The following is a 17,866-nucleotide window of genomic DNA, read 5'->3' as shown; positions in this document are numbered from 1 at the left end:
ATATGGCCCAGATAGTTTTCTCATTCATCCTTCCAGTATTTAGAAGAGGAGTAGAAAGGGAAAGACAAATACCCTGGGTGAATGACTGGCTACAAAGGTGGTGCCAATGTGAGAGATTTGGATTCTGGGACCATGGGCTACAGTTCGTGGAAGATGGACAGCTGGGAAGTGATGGGTTGCACCTCACAATGGACTGTACCTCACAAAGACTGGGAAGAATATGTTTGGCTGCAGCATGGAGAACTTCATCAGGAGAGCTTTAAACTGAATCCTAAGGGTGAGGGAGACATAAACTTGGTGGTAACAACTGGTGAAGGCTTATGCACAGTAACAGGAACTGAGAGAATAGTTCTAATGGGACCCAATAATAGTCTTCATAAAAATGTAGAAAAGAAGCCAGACCATAAATCATATGGTCTTAGATGTCTGTATACTAATGCCCAGAGTATGGGAAACAAATAGGTTGAACTTGAACTCTTAATTCAGGAGGGTAAATATGATATGATAGGTATAGCTGAAACTTGGTGGGATGACTCCCATGATTGGAATACAGCAATTAAAGGGTATAACCTGTTCAAAAAGAACAGAAGGAATCAAAAGGGGGGTGGAGTCACATTATATGTTAAACATATATATCCCTTCACAGAAATACAGGAGGATAAACTTGGTAGCTCCACCAAGAGTATCTGGATTACAATAAATGGGGCAAGGAATAAAAGGAACACATTGGTTGGAGTCTACCACCAACTACCCAATCAAGGATAAAACTTGCCAGTGTTCTGAGGAGGCATGATGTAGTAGTAATGGGGGACTTCAATTACCCCAATATCTGTTGGGAGACAAATTCTACCAAACATGGCCCCTCCAAGAAATTACTGACTTGCATTTGAGACAACTTTCGCCTACAGAAAGTGGAGGAAGCAACTAGAGGATCAACTATCCTTGACTTGATTCTAACCAATAGAGATGGTTAGTGAATGAAGTGGCAGTTATGGGAACTCCAAGGGAAAGTGACCATGATATACTTGAGTTCTTGATTTTAAAGGAAGCAAAAGCTGAGAGAAGCCATACACGTACCCTGGACTTCAGGAAAGCCAATTTTAATAAACTCAGAACAATGGTAAGTAAGGTTCCATGGCAAGCGACCCTAATAAAAAAAGGAGTTCAAGATGAGTGGAAGTTTCTAAAAAAGGGAATTCTAAAGGCACAATGGCCAACAAGGAAAAAGGGGGGGAGACAGCAGAAGAAGCCAATGTGGCTTCACAGAAAGCTTAGAGATGACCTGAAAACAAAAAAGGATGCACCTCTGAATACCTCTTACCATGAAAACCTTATGAATATATCCAAAAAGATTCATAGGGTCACCATAAGTTGTAATCAATGTGAAGGCATATAACAACAATAGGAAGTGGAAGGAAGACCAAGCCACAAAGGAAGAGGACAGACAGTTAGCATGGAATTGCAGGGATGGCATCAGAAAGGCTAAAGCTGAGAATGAGCTGAGGTTAGCGAGAGATGCTAAAAGCAACCAAAAAGCTTTCTTCAGGTACATCCATAGTAAAGGACAGAGAAAAGAAATGGTGGTACAGCTACTTAATGAGGATGGCAAAATGATAACAGATGACAAAGAAAAGGCAGAAGTGCTCGATTCTACTTTGGCTCAGTCTTCTTCTAAAAGATGCTCTATGACATTCCTGCCAAATGTGAAGTTGAAGGGGCAGGATAGATAGACAAATGCTCAAGGAATACCATATTACTTTGACAGAGTTCAAATCTATAGGGCCTGATGCACTGCATCCTAGAATATTGAAGGAACTGGCTGAAGAACTCTCAGAACTGCTGTCTATTATCTTTACAAAATCATGGCGAATGGGTGAAGTGCCAGATGACTGGTGGAGGGCTAATGTTGTCCTGATCTTCCAAAAGGGCAAAAAGAAGGAACCTGGAAACTACAGACCTGTCAGCCTGACATCAATCCCTGGGAAAATTCTGGAGCAGATTATAAAGCAGTCAATCTGTAAACACCTTAAAAACAATGCAGCGATTACTAAAAGCCAACATGGATTTGTCAAGAACAAATCCTGCCAAACTAATCTTATCTCATTTTTTAATCAACTAACCTCCCTGGTTAGACAGGGTGAATTTTGTGGACATAATCTCGACTTCAGTAAAGCTTTTGAGAAAGTGCCCCATGATTTTCTGATTAGTAAGCTAGCTAAATCTGGGCTGAATGGAACAACAATCAGGTGGATCCACAGCTGGCTACTGAATCATACTCAAAGAGTGCTTATCAATGGTTCCTTCTCAAACTGGGGGGAGCAGGGTAGTTCAGGGGCCAGTCCTCGGTCCAGTGCTTTTCAACATTTTTATTAATGGCTTGGATGAAGAGGTGCAGGAAATGCTTATCAAATGTGCAGATGATACAAAATGGGGATAGCAAATACCCTGGAGGACAGAAACAAAATTCAAAGTGATCTTGATAGGTTGGAGCACTGGACTGAAAATAACAGAATGAAATTTAACAGGGATAAGTGCAAAGTTCAACACCTAGGGGAAATAAACCAAGTGCACAGTTATAAGATGGGGATACGTGGCTCAGCAATACTACATGTGAAAAAGACCTTGGAATTTTTGTTGATCACAAGCTGAATATGAGCCAACAGTGCAATGTGGCTTCAAAAAAGGCAAATGCTATTTTAGGCTGCATTTACAGAAGTATAGTTTCCAAACCATGTGAAGTACTAGTTCCCCTTTATTCAGCACTGGTTAGGCCTCATGTTGAGTACTGCATCCAGTTCTGGACACCGCACTTTAAGAAGGATGCAGACAAACTGGAACAGGTTCAGTGGAGGGCAACAAGGATGGTCGAGAACTTGAAACAAAATCCTGTGAGAAGACGCTAAATGAACTGGGCATGTTTAGCCTTCAGAAGAAGAAAAATGAGGGCAGATATGATAGCACTCTTCAAGTACTTTAAAGGTTGTCACACAGAGGAGATCATCCCAGAGTGCAGGACATAGAATAATGGGCTTTCTTTGGTAATTTTGCAATCAGTGTACTCTGGCATGGCTTGAAGCATGTTTAGTACTTCAGCCGTTCACTGTGTTTAGTTTGATAGAAGGAAGTGTTAACAGTGTAAGACATAAATGTAGATATCAATCAATCACTTATTACGTCAAAGACCAAGATAAATGTAGATAAAGTGATACCTTTTAATAGGGCAACAGGAAGTATTAAATCCACTACTTAGCTGATCTGTCATGCACATAATGCTGTCAGGAAATATCCTGCTGTAAAAAATCTGTAGATATGTGAAAACAAGGAAGCTACACACCTGCTTTCAAAAAGAGCACTAGGGCAGCCTATTGATCAACACTATTGGGCAGTGCTCACATTATAGGTGGATGGTAAGGGGCCCATAATAAAACACACAAGCCCTTTGACTCCAATTTTAACCAAATTGTAGCCTTCTAAAAACATTAGCCAAATGTCCCAGCCCTCTATAGGTCTATTTAGCTCCCTCTCTGATGGTCCCTCTGCCAACAGGTAAAGACCACCATGTTCCAATTCAGAAAGGGTTTTGTCCTGTCATGTTGACTATGTTCTGTTACTGCTGCTCATTGATGTGTTTAGTTGAGTGTGCATGATATCTGAAAAGTTAATATGTTTGCTAAATGACACTGGTTTAAAGCTGATGTTTCCCACAGCAACAATATTGTATGTTTTTTTGTTAATTAGAATGAGAACAGTTTCTCCATCTATACAACAATCCTAAATACACTCACCTGTATGTATACACCTTATTGATTTCAAAGGGACATAAAGGCTTGCAAGTGCCCTTTCACATATATTTGGTAGCAAACATATTTTTTCATGGACTAGATTCCAGGCTAGGTTCGTTTCACTTAATTCCCAATGAAAACAATGGGACAACTTCACAAAGTTGTGACTAACTTTTCACATTGGCTTCATTGGGACCTAAGTGAAACTAATTTACTCTGGATCCAACCAATTGTGTTTATGTGTGGGTAAGAGCTGCAGCCAAATCTGCTTCCTGGTACAGTGCTTTTTTGTGTGTGTGATCATAAAACTCACCAGTACACAGTAGCGGCACCTCTTCTTTTGCTGTCTGTGGCAACCATTTTGTGGTGATACTCAGAGCACTTTTAATCAACGTATGAGTACTGGCAGTGCTGGCACCTCTTTTTTTAAACAAAAAAGCACTGCCCCCCACTCCATAAAGCATAAACATTGTCAAGAGTCCTGTAGGTTTCAATGCAAGGGGGTAACATAAGTGATATGTGCCTGGGCAGAGGCTTCAGGCCCTTCTGTGGCTTTTATGTCAGGAATGTGGGCCTCCCTGCCATTTTTCACTTTGCATTACTTACTGGAGATGAGAGAGTCATGGCATGATGGCTGAAGCTGAGTTTGAGAATGTACCAGCACCTCATTTTCTTACCCCAAAAGCACTGTTTACACCAATCATTATGCAAAGCTGAAAAACATGCACCAGCTATATTTTACATTTTAGGTGGACATGTAAAAGAATTTGTATTCCTTTAAACAACAACAACCAGAATTCAGGTCTTGGGTCTCAGAGTTGTCAAAAATAAAGTTTGCCCAAGGTCATCATTACTGTCCCATTCTAAGTCCTTGAATAGGTATAAACTTGTGCATATTTGACATACATTCTGACAATAAAGGCTTCACCAGCCTAGATTTTAATGACAACATAGTAGTAGCACTTGCATAATTAATTGATGTGATGCTTGAGGCAATGAAAGCTTTCAAAAATGTAGTTGCAGAAATTAACCTGAAATCAACTGGAGTGAAACAAAAATGTTCATGGTTTGCAGTTTCAAGCCCTACTAAAGAACTTCAGCATTTTAACATGTAGCAAGCTAATTCATTCTACTTTAGCTCTGCAATTAGTTATGCACATAGTAGCATTAGGACATACAGGTGTTGCTTAAAGCCATGCCATGAAAGCCATGAACAATATAGTTGATATGGCAAACTCAATGTACAAATGGAGAAACAAAAAGGATACAGATGGATTGAACTTGGAAAATAGCTGGATACTGTTGAGGTGAGATGCCTTCATACCATGGAAAAATATTAAAGGTTTTAGATTCCAGTCAAAGTAGGAAGTTTATTCTGGAACTTCAGCTGGAACGGGTTTTGCTAGTTCATGAATAATATTTACAAAATTCAACCCTTTGATACAAAGCTTGTGGCTCACATCCATCCCCTTGCGAAACTTTTTTCAAATGTATTAGTTTTTTGTCTTGGTTGCCTGTGTTTGTTTCCTTACAAAGTTGCAGTATTATGTGACCTGACCACATAAGACTACCCAACCAGAATTTGTCTATAGTTATGAAACATTGGCTTTCATTCACAAAACTAGTGCATTTGAACTGGCACATATGATTGCAAACTGACAACCTTCATTAAAACAAAGAAGTAGTCCACCATCAGCTAAAGTCCTATAGCAGGGGCCAGGAATTTGGTACCTGTGGGCCAGATCTGGTTTACCAGGCCTTTTGGTTCAGTCTAGCAGTCTCTCCTATGACCCTCCATGGTGCAGAGTGGTAAGCGGCGGTAACACAGCCGAAGCTCTGCTCACGGCCAGAGTTCGGTTCCAACGGAAGGAGGAAGTTGAATCTCCGGTAAAAGGGGTAAAGGTCCACTCAGCCTTCCATCCATCCGTGGTCGGTAAAATGAGTACCCGGCATATGCTGGGGGGTAAAGAAAGGCCAGGGAAGGAACTGGCAATTCCACCCCATATATACGGTCTGCCTAGTAAACGTTGCAAGACCTCACCCTAAGAGTCGGAAACGACTCGCACTATAAATGTGGGGACACCTTTACTTTTTTTAGCAGTCTCTCCTTGGCTGTACCCCTCACCTACTACCTTAGTCCTGCCCCTCTGCTGACTTTGGGAATAGCTTTGATTGGAAATCCTGATTGTGCAGGTTTCCTGATAATGGAGAAGACTGTACGCACACTCAGCCAAACAGACTTACAATCCTCCACCAGACCTTACCAGTCAACACAGAGAGCTTGGGAGTGGAAGATGTGGGGCGGCACATGCAGCCCTACGCCCCCTCCAGAGATGCAATTTAAGAATGGCTGAATTAGGCTTGCATAACTTTAAGAACTGGTGTTGGGTCTCCAGATATGGATGAAATCCAACTCCCATCAGCCCCAGTTAGCATGGTCAGGAATGATGGGAGTTATTCTCTAATGATATCTGGAGATCCAAATAATTAGATATTTACTTACTAACTCAAGCCACCTTCACACATATAATGTGTGGGTGCTACTGCCAGTGGGTGCTACTGGCCTCATCGCCAACATCACACAGTTTCCCCTGTTCCTGCTCTATATGCCATACATGGCCATCTGCAAGGGAAAAGCCTGTATATGTAGATTTCCTCAGTAGATTTTTATTCTTATTCTTATTCTTTTATTTATATCCCACCGTTCCTCCCAATAGGAGCCCAAGGCGGCAAACAAAAGCACTAAAAAAATGTTAAAACATCATATAAACAGACTTTAAAATATATTAAAACAAAATATCTTTAAGAACATTTAAAAAACACTTAAAACCAACTTTTTTTTAAAAAAAGAAAAGGTTTAAAAACATATTAAAAAGCAATTCCAACACAGACACAGACTAGGATAAGGTCTCAACTTAAAAGGCTTGTTGAAAGAGGAAGGTCTTCAATAGGCACAGAAAAGATAACAGAGATGGCGCCTGCCTAAATTTAAGGGGTGGGAATTCCAAAGGGTAGGTGCCATTACACTAAAGGTGTTCCTATGCTGTGCGGAACAGACCTCCTGATAAGATGGTATCTGCAGGAGGCCCTCATCTGCAGTGCGCAGTGATCGATTGGGTATATAAGAGATAAGATGGTCTTTCAGGTATCCTGGTGCCAAGCTGTATAAGGCTTTGTACACCAAAACTAGAACCTTTAACTTAGTCTGGTAGCTAATAGGTAGCAAATGGAATTCTTTTAGCAGTGGGGTGACATGTTGGTGATATTCTGCCCCAGTGAGCAGTCTCGCCGCCACATTTTGCACCAGCTGCAGCTTCCAGACCAACCTCAAGGGTAGCCCCACATGAAGCACATTACAGTAATCCAGACTGGAGGTTACCAATGCATGGACAACAGTGGTCAGGCTATCCTGGTCCAGAAATGGTCGCAGCTGTCTTACCAGCCAAAGCTGGTAAAAGGTACTCCTAGCCACTGAGGTCACCTGGACCTCTAGTGACAAAGATGAATCAAGGAGCACCCCTAGACTACAGACCTGCTCTTTCAGAGGGAGTATGACCCATCCAAAGCAGGCAACTGACCAATTATCTGAACTCGGGAACCACCAACCCACAGCATTTCCATCTTGCTAGGATTCAGACTCAGTTTACTGGCCCTCATCCAGCCCACCACCAGCAGCGTCACTAGCGGGAGTGCGGGGGGGGTGCGGACCTCGGGAGCGCGCCCTCCCAGGGGCATGGACAGGGGTGGCTGGTCTCGCACATGCATGCGCTCTGCGCACACGTGCTCTGGACTGACGGTGGAAGGCCCATCCAGGCTTCACCACCAGCGAGCAGGCGCCTGCTTTCAGCATGCACAGGACTGGGTGCCGGGGGGCAGCGGCGTCACTAGTGGGAGTGCGGAGGGGTGCGGCTCTGGGTGTTACCCCCCTCATGGTGTCACCCAGGTGCGATCCTCACCCCCCGCACCCCGGTAGTGATGCCCCTGCCCACCACTGAGTCCAGGCAGAGGTCCAGGGCGTGCACGGCCTCTCCCAATTCAAATGTTACAGAGAAATAGAGATGGGTATCGTCAGCATACTGCTGACACGTCGCCCCAAATCTCCTGATGACTGCTCCCAAGGGCTTCATATAGATGTTAAACAGCATGGGGGACGATACCCTGTGGCACCCCACAGCACAAGTGCCAGGGGGATGAAAGACAATCACCCAATGCTATTTCCCGAAAACGACCTTGGAAGTAGGATCAGAGCCTCTGTAAAACAGTGCCTCCAATATCCATCTCACCAAGTCAGCCCAGAAGGATACCATGGTGAATGGTATCAAAAGTTGCCAAGAGATCAACTAAGAAGAACAGGGTTGCACTCCTCCTGTCCTTCCCCCAATAAAGGTCATCCATCAGGGTGACCAAGGCCGATTCAGTCCCATAACCAGGCCTGAACCCAGATTGGAATGGGTCAAGATAAACTTGATGGTACCCTAAATGATGCATAGGCTTTCCTCTGCAGGCATCAAAGTCTAACATATGAACATCAGGGGAAGATCTGGGGCCACAGTGGAAACAGTGCATCATTGGGTGTGGAGTAACTGCCATGGCCTTGCTGACCCTTTAATTGCATGGGACCCCTTCAAGCATACAGCAGTAGCATACTCCAGGCACTAACTGATTTTAAATCTCAGTACCAGCATAGAGAGTCAAAGCTGAAACAGCTATCAGGATTCAGAGCTATTTTACGTTGTTCTTTTTTAAATGAAGGGGATATTGGTTGAGGTGTTGCAGCACGAGAATGTGTGATCTGGAGAAATTTTACTAGGCACCAACTAAGATCGCCAACTTTTGAAGCAGACCCTGTAGTCATCCCTTTAACAACAGTGTGATCTGCAGCAATTAACAGATAATATTCATTTTCATGCCATAAGAAGTTTCACCTGCTGATTCTTCCTATCAGACCTCTGCTTAAGGGATAGGAACAGACTGGACTATTCCTCTGCCCCAGCCGCCTCCTTGTAAACTGGCAATCCTAGTGCCAACTACCATGCACCAAACAAATCCTAAAATAAATGTACTTGTTGGACCTTTATGATAGCTGAATGAAAATGTAAAATGGAGATTTGAAGAACTCCTGCTTGATTGCAGAAGGACTACCAAGACAATAGGGTTTTTTTTTTAACTTTCCTTGCTGGTGCTGAAGCATTTCTCTTTTCTTCCACAATCTATCATTTCTGTCCTGGATTATTCCCCCCTTAATTATCAACCTCTGCATTATTCCTCCTGGTATCTTGCAGTTAATTGCTTTGTTCTCTAGCTTGCAGTAATTAAAGAGCACTAAAATACAATCAGAGATTTGTCTATTTCTCTTGTGTGTGGTGATGTTACTGAAGTTGAACTGGATGAGCAAAGCAGACTCCAAACACCCAAAATCTGAGCAAAAGGCACGTGGTTATTATTGCATCACAATTAGCAACTTTGTTTTCTTTCTCTGTTGGGATTCCTCGGGGATCTTTTCTTGGCCCTCTGCTCTTCTCTAGCTTTTACACACTGTCCCTGGGTGACCTCATCAAATCCCATGGCTTTCAGTGCCACCTGTACACAGATGACATCCACCCTGAACAGTCTTCTTCATTCCATTCTTGCATTGCCAACTGCCTATTCAATATTTCAGCTTGGATGTTTGGTGTTGTCATCTCAAACTCTCAAAGTTCAAAGACTGAACTTTTCATCTTTCCTACAGCCCTCCACTCCTCATGCACTCTTCTTATCCACTAACCTTATTAATTTCCAACCCATTGCACAGGCATGTAGCCTTGGCTTTATCTTTGACTCCTCTCTGTTCCCCCCGTATTAAGTCCATAGCTAAGATGTGTCACTTCTCCCTTCACAACACTTCAAAAAATATGTGTGCTCCTCGGGCTCCCTGGCAAATACACTGGTGCATGGCCTCATCTCTTGCCTAGCATATTGCAATCTAGGAAAACAGGAAGATGCCTTATACCAAGTCAGCCCATTGGTTCATCTAGCTCAGTATTGTCCACATTGGCAGGCAGTGGCTCTCCAGGGTTTGGGGCACAAGTCTCTCCCAGCCCTGCCTGGAGATTCCAGTGACTGAACATGGGACCTTCTGCATCCCAGGCAGATGCTGTCCTACTGAGCTACGGCTCTTCCCTATAAATCTTCTCCTTTCTGGTTGTCTCACATGTATTATTTTGTCTTACTTTGGTCTGTTCCAGGTTAATTGGTGGAAATCATTATTAAATATTATCAAATTTCTAGAGCTGGGGTTGGGAACTTCAGGCCTGGAAGCCAAATGCAGCCCTCTAAGCCTCTCTATCTGGCCCTTGGGACTTCCCAGTTCATGCCCCTTCCCAGTTCACACCCCCTATGCCAAGGCCAAACCCTTCAACAGCCCTAGTCTGTGCCATCTTTTAGTGCTTTTTTGTTGGTGGAATGTGTCATTGAACAGTAATAATGCCTCTTGCTTACCTGGATGGAGGATAGATAGATGTTTGTAGGATGTATGTAGAAACTTCTGACTTCCACTGTACAAAGGTAAGTCATACCTGTTGGTTCACCCATATTTGCATCTGGCCCTGCACGCTCCCAGCATGTGCCCCCCCTCAAAGTCTGCCCATGAGAGAATGTGGGCCTTGGGATGAAAATGTTTTCACACTCTTGTTCTAGAAGGCCAAGTATTCCTAAACAAAAATCAACATGACTTCTACAAAAGTTAAACCCAGCTATCCTTTTAGAGCTTGCTAAGAGTGTCCACAAGCATGTGTGTAGAGGTGATCCAGCAGACATTGTTTACTTGGACTTTCAAAAAGCTTTTGATATCACCAAAGACACCAGAGCAGTCCTAGAATGAGGAGAGGTACTATATTAGGGTCAGCTTTAGAAGGTCAGGTGATCTTCCCTCTCCTTAAATAACAATTGCCTGCGGATACTTCATGTACTTCCTTCTTACTTGCTTATTTTCATGTGCTGTACTTCCTTCTTATTTGCTATAGAAGCACCTACCAGAAATCCCAAATCAAGTGTTCCCCCTCCAGTTCCAAGACTAGAATATTATTTTTATTCACATATGCACAATTTACATAATGATTCCAATTGCAGAAAACAATGTTGTAACTGCAGAAGAAATGAGGGCCTGCATACTGCCATTAACCATCATGCACACATATACACAATTCTGCTGGCCTTGCCTCCCATCCTTCCTTTGGGATTTATTGGAACTGTTCAAATGACTATATATCATTTTTCCTTGTATGCTTATCACTAAGTGAGAGCCCCTCATAAATTTGTATATTCCTGATGTTGACTAGTAAATGTGCAACCTAATAGGGGACCATCCTTAAAGCATGCCATATATTAAGGATGATGGACAAGTTGTAAAAAAATAAGAAATGTGTATTGGTTAAAATATACAGTGTGTAACCATGGAGTATGTATATAAATTCCTTTAGCAGTGAAATTGTGTACATGCCTGCTCAGAAGTAAGCACCATTAAGTTCAATGGGACTTATCCCCTGGTAAGTGGGGGTAGGATTGCGCTATAAAAGCATGACATATTTTATGGACAATACCTATAAGCCAACTTTGATTGAAGTCCATTGTAACTTTATCCACTGTTTCTCCCCACACCCTCTTACCCTTCGTATAAATCATAAATATATACATCTGGCTTATGTAAGAATGTATACATTCTTACTTATTTCCAAGTGAAATCTGAGTTGTGAGTTCATACATGGGGGCATTTATAAATGCATTTACATTATCTTATGTCTTACAGGAAACAAATTCTTCCAGTGTTGGTGTCAGAGCCTGATGATCTATTTCAACCCAAGTGCCTACACAAGCCATACCCATGTATCCCTTGGGACAAACATTAGCTTTTTTGGGGAGAGGGGAGGTCATTGCAAAAACACTACTGGGAAAGGTTAACCCCTCCTCCTCCAGCACTATGGATCAATCCAAATCTCCCCTCCAGTCCATGGATCTCCATTGTGCTGTACAGTTAGGCCGTCTGTGGGTGCCAGGGTGCCCCCAGAGTGTAGGCATGGTGTTCACCGGGCTACCTGATCCACTCTGTATCAGATTCCCCCTCCCCAAATACAATTAAAATGGCCTCCTTTTGCTGCCTCTCTGGCTGCTTGCCTTTTCCTGCTAGGTGGCCTTTGCTGCATACTCCTACTTCCATTCTGATTGGGCAGCACCAGGCCTTTGGATTGGTTGAACAGAACAGAGAAGGGCTGCTGGTGGTTGAGCTTATACCTGTGTGTGCAGGGACTGAACGAGGAAAGTTGGAAATAAAAACCAATTGTGTGGGTATAGAAAATGGGGTAGAAGGGGGCCTTGGGGGCCCTAACAGAAAGAAGATGAGGGTATGGGAGGGAGAGCAGAAAACAGGATGGATGGGGACTGGGGGGGCAGACAAAGAGAGGAGATGGGGCCATGAGGAGAGGAGGAAGAGAAGAGAGGGTTTTTTGTGTTAAATGAATTGGGAGCATGCTTTGAAAAGATAGATGGTGGGATGTGTGTGATACATATATATACAGAGAGAGAGAGGAAGGAAGGGAGGGTAATGTTGAAAAGAAGAAAGAAATTGGGTGAGTGAGCTTATTTAGAGGCAATTTGGATAAATTAATTGAGGCCTTCTGGGTGTTCTCTTGGATGGGAAACTGGGTATTCTTGGGCTTTGCTTTGTATTCAGTTTCTCGTCCTTCATGACTAGCCACCCACCCACAGCAGTTTTCTGGTGATATCCAAAATATTGTTTCCCCAAATTTCCAAGTGTGCCCATGAGACAAAATGTCGGAGACCCCTGATGGTTCTATGAGGAGCACTGGAGAAGACTGTTGGTGGCTAGTAACATCACACCTGTTTGCTTTCCCTGAGCTTGAAGCCCAGATCCAGCCCTACCATTAGGCAAAGTGAGGTGACTGCCTCAGGCAGTAGATGTTGAGGTAAGCAATGGCAGCCCCCTGGCTGTCCCTCCTAAGCCCCCTGATCAGTGGCTTCTGTTAGAGGCCAGAACTGTTTATCCTACATGGCTTATCCTGGCTGCCCCAAACTAGCGTCCTGCTTCAGATGTAGTGGAGGATACCATCTCATCACCTGTTGAAATAAGATTCAGCCATCAGCTTCTGTACATGGAATGGCCTCAAGCAGCAAAATATCTTGGACCAGTTCTGTTGAACTATATATACTGCAAGTGGGCATCCATCTCTTGATAGCACCAACCAGAACTAAGCTTCAGGTCCTGCTGTGATTAAATAGGACTAGATAAATTCATTAAGGATAAAAATACTATCTACAGATATTACTCATGATAGCTAAATGGAACTGCCATATTCAAAGCCAGAACATCTCTAAATATCAGACACTGTGCATAAACAACAGGGAAGGCCATTGCCATTGTTGGTTTCTCAGAAAAAAAAAATTTGGATTCAGTGAGACAGAAACTTTTGCACTGAAAAAACCCCCCTGAACTTCTAACATAGCTATACATATGGCTACCAATATTTACTTGACAATATGTGGGCAATGCATGTTAAAACATCAGAAATGAGCCATGAAGCTCAATGGGTGACCTTGGGCCAGTCGCTGCCTCTCAACCTAACCTACCTCACAGGGTTGTTGTGCAGATCAAATGGGGAAGGGAGAACCATGTATACCACCTTGAGCTCCTTGCAGGATAGACAGATAGACAGACAGACAGACAGACAGACAGACAGACAGACAGACAGACAGACAGATAGATAGATAGATAGATAGATAGATAGATAGATAGATAGATAGATAGATAGATAGATAGATAGATAGATAGATAGATAGATAGATAGATAGATAGATAGATAGATAGATAGATAGATAATCAAGTAGTGTCCAAAGAAGATTTCTAATAATTAGGAGTGGGCTGTAAATGTCTGTGTAAATTGTCCCTTCCTCATGACTAGAAAAATCAGAATAAATTAGGAGACGTAATAAAAATTGCAGAATAAATTATCTAAACTAAAATAAATTATGCAAATTGCAGTTTGTGAAATTTATACTAGTCACATAATCCAGCTTTTCCTGGAATGGAATTTGGCTTGCCTCACACACATTTTTTAAGGTAAACACAGCCCACCTTATCAGCCGAATTCATTGTTTAAATATCTCAAAAAATTCTAGCCTTCTGCTACTTACTTGAGCCCTGTCTTACTGTAGTGGCTCATAGATGTGAAGTTTGTTGAGCCATCACTATTTCCTGGTACTGTGTCCTATGCACTACATGCAAGAGCTACAATAGGAAACTCCTCTCTCCCTATGAACAGCTGAGATTAATCAAATTTCCCAATCATTTTATTATTTCATTTTTGTCCCACCCTTGCTTTGGGTGGCAAACATGATCCACACACAGAGCCCATTTTATCCTCAGAATAACCCTGTGAAATATGTTGGGCTGAGAAAGAGAGAGAGAGAGAAATTTACCAAAGGCCACCTAGTGAGTTTCATGGCTGAGTTTTTAGTCCAGCACTCTTATCATGACATCATGGGAACACCCTGCTCTGGATTCCTTCTCTGAGTAGTTAGGACAACAGCTTTTTCTGGTTTAGTCTCCACCATGCGCTTTAGTGAAACACATATTATTAAATAATTACCCAAGTATGGACTTTGGAGTCCCCTCCCCCAAACATAGTTACCTTTGCTTTGTATATGCCTTTAAGAATACAGAATCTAGCCATTCAGAGTGGAATCTACAACCAGAGGGAGATAATCTTCTACCACGTGAAGATGGACTTTGCAGTTTGAGGATTATATCCTCTCCAACCACTAAATACTATATTGTTCCGTTGTTCGGCTTCAATTGACTCTCTTTATCTAGTATACCATACAAAATTATCTTCCTGGCTTTGCCACGATAAAGACTGCCATCAGGGCTGGCTGTGCCATATGAAGTGAGGCAATCATCTCAGGTGACAGATACTGGGGGAAAGCAATGACAGTCCTCCCCCGGCCATTCACCTGTTGGAGAGCAAAACTGTGTGCTCCACATGCCATGCATGCTTTAAACTAACTTGCTACCCGTACATGCAGTGGAAGATGCTATCCTCTTGCCAGTGTTGAAGTAAGATCTAACTGCAGTCCAATCAGGTTATGCACATGGAATTGGGAGATGGGGGACCATCTTGTCCTTTGCCTTAGTCAGCAAAATGTCTTGGGCTGATCCTGACTGCCATGTTCCTTTTCATCTCTGCTCTCTGCCTGCCCAGGAACCTTGCTTGTTTTGTTTATGGTGTGGGGCAGAACGGAGTTAAAATCCAGGCTTAATTTTTTTCACAGAAGGAGGAAAGGAGCCATTGCTTCTTAATTGTGTAAGCTGATATCTGTACCATCCTGGAAGGCTGCAATCAGCCTGCAATCCCCATCTTGGAACTAACTCTACAAGATGACCTCATGGCTACAACATCAAGCTTAATCTTTGCACTTGTTTTTCCATTTTCCTCATCTCACCCCCCTCTGCTTGGTGTAACATCTCGCCTATCGAAGAGTTCTGGAGAACTCAAATGCTTGCCACATTTTTGTGACTTTTTGGTTGGTCCTAATAACGATATTACCTAACTGTAGATTTTGGAATTTTTTTGAAATTATTAACTATCAGAAAATTGCTTCAAACCTTTCTATTTGGACAAGTGCCTAAGATGTTGTCTGGACTTTCTTTGAGGTTGGATTTAACTACATGATGGAATTTAGATTTGAACTCTAACTTCAAAAAATGCATTTATGTTTTTATTATATTTACTGTAGACTATTTTGAGTTGTATAGGGAAAGAGGTTTATAAATAATGTATGCTGGCACTGAGAATAGTCTTGATAGTCTATGCACATTTTGAGTTGCTTTAAACATATTGGCAGCTATTCAGAAGCCTCTGACAAATTATTTTTTTCTCTCCCTTGTCTTCTGTATTTACCACTTGGGTCTTTGGCAGAGGAGAATGTTTCCCTTATTTTTCTCACCCCTCACAAAAGCTGTCCTCTGCTAAACATGCACATTCTTTCTTTCAGAGCACTTTGCAGCCCCTCCCCTTCTATTACAATTGGCAAAAGGCCAAATGGTAGGGGAGCGGCACTGGGAGGGGGAGCCTTTTTTCACAGGCAAGCTTGCAGTTTCTTTCTTGTATTCAAGGTGCATATGGATGCTATTACAGAAACATTAAAAAAACCAATGATGGATAGATACAGACTTTTCTGTAGAACTGATACACACATCCGCTGATACTTACAGAGCAATCCTATACTAACATTATGCTAGGGTACATTACACCACCACTATACAAGTGAAACAACAGCGGTATCAAAGCAAGCTCAGCCCAGGAGGGGAAAACACTCATAAGCAGAAAATACTAAAGCTGTATTAAAATGATAGAAGTGCCCCCAGTGTCCTCAGGAACATTGCCAGTGCCCACCAAGCAGCCAATGGGAGGGACCAGCAGCAAAGGGAGCCATTTTGGGTGGAGCAGTCATTGATGTGGGAGCTGCTATTTTTAATTTTCCCCCCATCTTGTTGGACAATGGGAGGGAAATTGTTTATGCCTTATTTGGGGCTATTATAGCATTGTGCTGTTGACAGCCAGCAGTGTGGCCATGGGTATTAGACATGGTGAAAGTGTGTTCCTCCCCTCTGCTGCCCATATCCCACCCCTGACTCACTTTGTTCTCGCCATTCTGACAGAGTATATCTGCCAATTCAAAGGTTCTGCCCATGGAGTGTGTTCTGGAGTGGGGTGGGGTGGGGTGGGGTGGGCTTGCATCAAATCCCACAGCCCCTCAGCTAGTGGAATTCAAGTACAGGATTGCACCCATAGTTCTTCTTATGCAGACTCTCTGTTATAGCTTTAGAAAGTTTGAAAAATAGTAATTCCCATAGTTAGTTATAATATAAGAAGCATAGGAGTTTAAAAAAGTGGTAGCTTTGTATATTTACACATAAGTAAGTCCCACTGAGTTTAATGGGCTTTAATCTCACCTATATTTGCAGATGAGTGCAGCCTTTGGAACACTCTGCATACATACTAGATATAAATGTATAGCTTGGTGAGTTTTGTTTTAAGGTTAAGTATGGTGGAGGGCAATCAAAATGAGGCCCAAAATGCACATGACGTTGTTTTTTTAAAAAACCTTTTCCTGTGCAATGCGGGCCTGATTAAAACTACCTCCACCACTACTATTTGCCATAGGAGGCAAGCTTCCAGTCATCCACTGAAAAAGAGAAATAGACAGAACCAAAGGAGTCTCCTATGAAATGTTCCAAAGCTCCAATAGAAAATGCCCTGTTTCTTGTGTCCCATGTCAACACAAAATGGAACCTGTAGCATAACCTCACTGGTAGATCTCAAATGTCAAGATGGTTCACAGGGGAGAAGGCATGGCCTGAGATAATTGGCACCTGGGCCATTTAAGGCTTTAAAGGTCACAACCAGGTCCTTGATTTGAGCTTGGAAATTAACTGGAATCCATTACAGATCTTTTAGAATAGATGATACATGGGAGTATCAACTTGAACCCGTCAGTAATCGAGTAGCAACATTTTATATCAGTTGTAAATTTCCAGACTGTCTTCAAAGGCATCCATATATTTGCAGCATTACAATAATCCAGCTTGGAAGTGACCAAAGTATTGATGAGAGTAACTAGGCCTTGTGTCTTTCAGCAGTAAGTGTAACTGGGATATACGCAGAAGCTCATAAAAGGCACTCCATGCCACAGCTGCTCCCTATGACTCCTACGCATGAGTTCTGCATTAGAATGGAGAAGGAAGTGGATTTAGATGTGTTTTCAAGTTCAAAAATGAAAAGGCTGGCAGTAAGGAAGGGATGCAAAGCAGTTTTCACATGCATACACCCCCCCCCTTTTTAAAGCATTATCTGAAACTGCATTCCAAGTCTCATACAGGGGGAGGGGGGGAATCTGCCGCCTCTGTATTAAATATGTCAACAGGCCCAAATTAAGGTGCGGAAAAGAACAAGCACAAACTATTAAGTTTCCCCATCCTACTGAGGAATGTGAAAGAAAGTAAGTTGACTTTTCTCTTTCCCTTTCTAAGATCA

The 17,866-nt window shown here is 42.6% G+C and overlaps 1 protein-coding gene across 7 annotated transcripts in view; it reads right to left on the bottom strand.

Annotated features, from left to right (window-relative positions):
• Positions 1-17,866, bottom strand: part of SPMIP2 (sperm microtubule inner protein 2) — a 98,014-nt gene that overhangs the window by 55,754 nt on the left and 24,394 nt on the right. The window contains exon 3 of one of the 7 annotated variants that reach the window (XR_009757866.1): positions 17,160-17,554. The exons of the other annotated variants lie outside the window; for them this stretch is intronic. The gene's annotated coding sequence lies outside the window, so the exon portion shown is untranslated. Of the gene's footprint in view, positions 1-17,159; positions 17,555-17,866 lie in introns of those variants that run through there. 7 annotated transcript variants of the gene reach the window in all.

The sequence above is a fragment of the Rhineura floridana genome, chromosome 9, assembly GCF_030035675.1.
Source record: "Rhineura floridana isolate rRhiFlo1 chromosome 9, rRhiFlo1.hap2, whole genome shotgun sequence".
Classification (NCBI taxonomy): domain Eukaryota; kingdom Metazoa; phylum Chordata; class Lepidosauria; order Squamata; family Rhineuridae; genus Rhineura; species Rhineura floridana.
The sequence above is the reverse complement of the archived record's forward strand: the minus strand, read 5'-3'. Positions and strand labels throughout refer to the sequence as shown.